Source organism: Mytilus galloprovincialis, chromosome 11 (assembly GCF_965363235.1).
Source record: "Mytilus galloprovincialis chromosome 11, xbMytGall1.hap1.1, whole genome shotgun sequence".
NCBI classification, from domain to species: domain Eukaryota; kingdom Metazoa; phylum Mollusca; class Bivalvia; order Mytilida; family Mytilidae; genus Mytilus; species Mytilus galloprovincialis.
The window spans coordinates 29,599,585-29,606,048 of NC_134848.1; the positions used below are offsets into that span (position 1 = coordinate 29,599,585).

Below are 6,464 nucleotides of genomic sequence, written 5' to 3' on the forward strand. Positions count from 1 at the left end.
TTTTAGCAAACATGTTTGTTCTTTTCAGCAAGAGTAAGGACATTCATTATCTGCACATAATGTGGAAAAAGAAGGTGTGTTTATCGCAAAAAAAAGATCACAAAACAGATCTATATGTGTATGGAACGTCTGCAAGAAGAACTTATTTACAATTGTGGAAATAGCTTGTTACCAGATATTATCAATTTGCTTTAGTCAAGAATTTTAGTATATTAAAGGACTTTAAGTCTTATTTTAAAAATATGCTATAAATTGTAAGAATATTCGAATTAGCTCTCGCCGCGATATAGCCTTGTTGTGGTTATGCGGCGTAAAACAACCAACAATCAGTCATGTTACCAGATGGGCACCATTTTTAAGAGGTTTTGATAGTCAGACAGAGCCTATCATGTGCATCACTACTTATTATGGAGGCATTGTGTTATAGCACAAAGAGTGTTTATAGTGTGCCCATCTTTTATATGCACAATTGTTTTTGTTGAACAATAAGAAACTGAAAGAGGTATTGCAAATTTATAAAAGATTTGCACAGTAACACACTTTATAGCTCTTTAATTTAATATTATCTTATTTAATATACATAGTATACTGATATCTGACATTTTCTAATGTTATTATTTAAGATGTACTTAAATGATGAAAATTATGTCCACAGTCTTGTGAATGATTCTCATGTGGGCCATCTAAAAATTCAACATGACCTTCTGATGTCGTCCACCATAAATTGATTGTGGCTGCTTAACGTCAAGTGGCAAATATTTCATGCATATTCAGGACGAGAACAAGTTCACAATAAATACAATAAGTAGGTCTAGTAAAAAAAGAGGTCAATGGTCGGGGAATTTTGGACTGCCACTAAAAATTTAGGGGGTATTGGATAGGAACAGAAATTTTGCCTTGCAACAGGCAACCTACGGACCCTTCAGGGAGTTGTTGCAAGGGTTCTTTAAGTGCAATGAGCGTGGCACTCTCTTTACACGAGACATCGGATTTAACGTAATTATTCTGACCTGACGCGACTGCGAACTTGATCTATCCCGCACAGCCAAACGGACGCCCCACTTCGGCAAGCGTTTTACTGCCGGTTCACTATTAAGGAAATGATATTGCATGGTTTTGATCTTTAAAAGGAAGTTGGAAAATCTTTTGTTTTGATTTCCAATTATTTGAGCGTGTGCATAAAACACAATCGATATATCTAATACCTAGACAATCCCTTTCTTTAATTTTTTTTTTTTTTATCTATCAATGTTATATAAAAAAAATATTTTATAACCGCATCTTCAATAAAAATAATGCATGTTTTTTTTTACTATCTATTGGGAATTAGTTGTTGCAATGATAATTTTTTATTTATGTATCGTCGCTAAATAGTCTTCTTGACACTTTTTATCGCTAAATTAATTTTATTGTCGCTTCTTATCGCTAAATTTATTTTATTGTCGATACTTATCGCTAATTTAATTTTATTGTCGCTTCTTGTCACTTTTTGTCTCTAAATAGTGAGACCCAGATCGGCGCCACCGCTTCAGGAACGATAATTTTATACTTTATATAACTGAGACCGAAATAACTATAACGTCATACGGCTTCGCGTATAGAAATGCTTTAAATTGTATAATATGCAGTATAATTCATGTTCAGTCGACTTTTAATTGTAATATCATGTAATATCAACGACTGAAACGATTTAAAAATATCTTTAGATCGCAAATAGAACTCGAAATCGACCCGACCTCTTTCCACACGGAATTCAAATAATGATAGTTTGTAATCAGGTTGACTGCTTATAATGCAAAATACACATTTATAAAAAGTTTTTAAAACGATCAATACACACTGATCGTTTCTTTATTTCCCAATGTAAATGAAAGAAACAAAAACCATTTCATACCACAAAAAGAAGAGGAGAAATTTAAACATTTCCGGATCTATTTCTGACCAAATGACCCCCAGCATAGATTTGTTGGATGTCGCGTAAGGAAAGATGAACCTCACGACTTGAAAGTCAGGCCTTTAAAGCACTGTCTTTAAAAATTGCACCATTTTCTCAGTAACATGTTTTCCGTAAATTTTACTACTGTTTGGATATTCTTTCAGATTTTTACCTTTAATGGGTTTTTTTTCAACATTGTTCTGTAAATTTTACATTTTTTGGGATAATTGTATATAATGTTACCTTAAATCGGTCATTTGATCGGTCTCTTATATAATATTGTTTTAGTTTTATTGTCATGTATTGTAATTTCAATGAAAAAAAATCCAACACAATTATTTGTACACTTTAATTTAAACTGTAATTGTACTGCTCATCGGGGCGTCTTGATTGACAAATAAAAATTGTTGTTGTTGTTAATAGTATAAGGAGGTGCACGTCTAAATCATTACAGCTGAACGGACGTGCTGGGCCTCATTAACCCGCTGAGATGACTTTTTTTCAGATGATCAACCACTTACTACTTTAATAGCGCTTAAGGTACTTTTCATTAATTTTGATATTTGCGGACCATAGAGCTACGAATTACTCCTATTGAAAACCCCTCGAAATAGCGCTATCTAAAGAGGTGCGCTACATTTCGTTCGTTCGCAGAGTTGAACAGGGAAAATAGAGCAAGTTAGCACATACATATGTTATGTTCGTTTGAACATTTGAATTGAGAACATAATTGATATAATGTTCCCATATGCAAATGTAATGTCCAGCAATATTTTATGAATCAATTTCAACTATCCAATCGTAAAAGAATGCCAGCCTTATCCAAAGCATGACAAATATGGTCTGTAGATTTATAGCATTAGCATGAAAGTAGTGGAAAGATCCGGCTCTATCCCATCTGTGGCTAAAGTCTCAAAAATATTAAAACGATTCTTCATGATGGTTCTGCTAAAATCTCTTATCTTGATGTGTGGGAATGTTCCTGGTAAGGCAAAACTATTATAGTTTCTAGAAGTCCTGCTCGACTAGGTACAGTAGGGTGATTGGAGACCTGCTCATATTGAAACGCTGTAAATTCCTAATTCTAGAATTGGATGAAACAAGTTTTTTCACGGTCGCGAAGCACGTGACTTGCTTCTTTACTAACAAGCCAAGAAGTCTACACACAAATATTTCCCAACTTCATGTTCTACATTATATAGCCAAAAGACAAATAATGGCTATATTCTGACATTTTTTGTGGTGTCTAACTAAAAAATTTCAAATATGTACCTTTCCAAATTAACTTCAGTATGGGCTTTGCTCGTTGTTGAAGGCCATACAGTTAATTCCTGCAATTGTTAATTTCTGTGTCATTTTGGTACCTTATGGAGAGTTGTCTCAGTGGCAATCATGCCACATATTCTTTTTTTTTATTATTTTTCAATTCCATGTATTCTAGTGGCTAATACAATGGTGTAGACTGATCATGATATGGTTGTTTGTTAAAATGTTATTCTACCAACATCAAATAAACATTATCAATGATCAAGGTAAAGGAGGTACAGAAGTTTGTAATATCATCTTTTACAGTGTAAAGCGTGCCTCGTCTAGGACATTTGTCTATTTTGATCACTAAGCCTCTTCTCCAAAAACCACTACTGAAAACCGCAGTCCCTTTGTTCATAGCAGGATTAGTTCTATAATCAACGATATCACCTTCATTGTAGTAAATGTAGCTCGTTATATTACCAGACAAAAATGCACATTTTGCAATTCCATACAAAAAATTTAATTCAACCAGTATTTTTAAATTACTATCAGACCATGAAATAAGGTTAAAGTCCTCTATGCCACAACAAACAGACAAAATGAATATATATTTCATTTGTATTTTGATCATATTGCAATTTAAAAAAAATGTTAAATGGTAAAACAAATGTTTATAAACTTACTGGACTGACATTTTCTAGTTCTATCTGCTCCTCACTGTACTTTCCATTTAAGATTATAAAGCATGAACTACATAAGCCTGAAATATACATGAAGGCAAACAAATTCATTAATGCATCTACATTTATATATGATATAGACAACTGTTGTACATGTATAACAAATTCTGCAGTTGTTTAAATTACAATTCATTTTTCCTTTGGAAACTTTTTGTAACAGTAATGCTAAACATCAGCATTATACATGTGTTGTATACAATACCAACTTCTAAGAGACCCAGAAATGTACTATTTCAGCATATCGAAATTGTTAATGGAATAAAATGGGAAAACTTGAACATATATTTAACCAAATCAAATAAAATGGTTTTGTTGTGTAACCTTTAAACTGCTTATCTTTGAGTCATTTGAACTCTGGTTGATAGTTGTCTGAATGTTAGTTATACTACATCTCCTTATATTTATTTTGTAGTCAAACAGGAATGTTCTCCTGGGTTTGGGGTTGCTTCCTAGACTCTTAGAATGTTAAAAATCCATTTCAAAATGTCATGCTTGTCAATTTAGTACAAACTAACATGATTAACTGTAAACATGTTCTTGTCCTTATATACATGTCATATTTGCTACTGGACATCAAACCTCATTAACCAATTCTTTATCATATTTATCAAAAAGACAGTAAAGTAAAGTTACATGTATGATAAGAAGAAATCATGTATTCTAATTCAGACAAAGTACAAAGACCATGCTTAGACTAAATCACTTTAAATGTACATGCATCACCCATTTTTGCAGTCAACCATTCATAACTGGTTTGATTTATAATCAGTTTAATTTATCCAGCAATATAACTTGAATATAATTTACCTGCTCCAACAGGAATAAAGATGCCTTCTCTGATGAATAAATATCTGCTCAATTTGGTTATCACCACTTTAGTCACTTTCTTACTTCCTTTATGGTCTGGATTGGCACAAGATCTTGCAGGTTTCCATAACAACCCTAAATTGTACCTATGTACAGGGCACACCTTCAAGTCTGGTTGAAAGCTACAATATCAGAATTTTTTTTTAAAGAAAAATTAAACTTGGCTTAAACATTGAAAAACAACAACTTTACATCATTTTTTTGTACATTATGTACTGCTGTAATGACTGTTGAGGACCATTTTCATGTTCACAAAAAAATAACAACACCTGTAGTATGATTATCAACCTCATTATGCATGTCTGCATATGCATGTGTAAAAATCCTTTACCTTTGTTCATGTGTTCCTGGTCACTAGGCATGCAAATGTAAACATTCTTCCAAATTTGCTTTACACTCAAAAATATAAATCTCATTCTGTCTATCAAGAATAGTTATTATCCCTACATCCAGGGCCATGTTTTACATACAAGTAGATGAAAACAAAATTGTTTGGCATATTTTAAATTTGTTAAAAATGGATGCTACTGTAGTTATAAATATATATCATGATGCATACATGTTTCCTATCTTTTCTGAGTATTCATGCTTATCAATATATCAGCTGCTAATTATTTATGTTCTAAATTTGAACCATTCTAAGCCAACATTTGTTTACTATTCATACATGTAACACAGCCTGTAACAGGTATCACTATAAGCATAAACAAAAGTATACTATCTATAAAAAAAGGAGGTGGGAATATTTTTTGAGAAGTTTAAAAAATCTTAAGAGCTTTAACTGAAAGGAAATAGTAATAAACATCAATTATAACGTTTTTTAAAGTGAGAATAATTATTTTCCTACCTGAAAAGTCCACATCTGTATGATATGAGGTGTCCTTCACTTGATACATCTGCCTCCCATTTCGATTGGTGGCCACTTGGCAACTTGCAAGACTTTAAATGGTTTGAAATGTTTTTGGTACATTCAGAAAGTTTCACATATTCTTTTTCTCTGGAAAATGTAGCAGAAAACCCACACTTCCCCCCAGTAAACTTCTGCAATGGACAATGTGTCGTCTGTTTATCAACATTGGCAGCCATTGAAACATCGCCCTCTATGTAAACATTCTTCTAAGGGAGGTAATTGGGATAATTCCACTGATGATCAATTCAATATTCTGAGGTCTTATATTTCATATTTCACGATCATTATCATTACTTTTTTTTCTTTAAACTTAAAAAAGTATTGTTTTTCTTATATATACAGATTATAACTTTCTTATTAACAGTTGCAAAAAAAAATTGGAAATGAACAAAGTGGGTCACATTACTATGCATGTATAGTACTCTGAAATGGACAGTAATGAGAAATTTACACCAAAAAATTTCACAAACCTCATTTTTACGAGAAAAAAAAAGATTTTGTATTTCTAAAAATAATAAAGGAAGTCAATTCCCAAAAATAAAGAACTTTGGAAATTTTTACTTTACCACCCTTTGTTATACGACTGCATGGTCCTTAGGAAGAACTATACTTAAATGGTGAATATTGAAATCGAATGTTGAATGTTGAAATCGAATGTTGAATGTTGAAAATGGATACAAGAAAAACAAAAGTTAAATGTTGAATATTGAAATCGAATGATGAATGTTGAAAACAACTGTTGAATGTTAAAAACAAATAT

At 32.1% G+C, this 6,464-nt stretch overlaps 1 long non-coding RNA gene across 1 annotated transcript; it reads right to left on the bottom strand.

The window, feature by feature from the left end:
- Positions 1–3,869: 3,869 nt before the first annotated feature.
- On the bottom strand, positions 3,870–6,144 carry LOC143051092 (uncharacterized). Its single transcript, XR_012970590.1, has 3 exons — positions 5,642–6,144; positions 4,735–4,916; positions 3,870–3,947 (listed from the first exon to the last, which is right to left on the bottom strand). It is a non-coding gene; the product is annotated as an uncharacterized LOC143051092 (long non-coding RNA).
- Between the last annotated feature and the right edge of the window lie 320 nt (positions 6,145–6,464).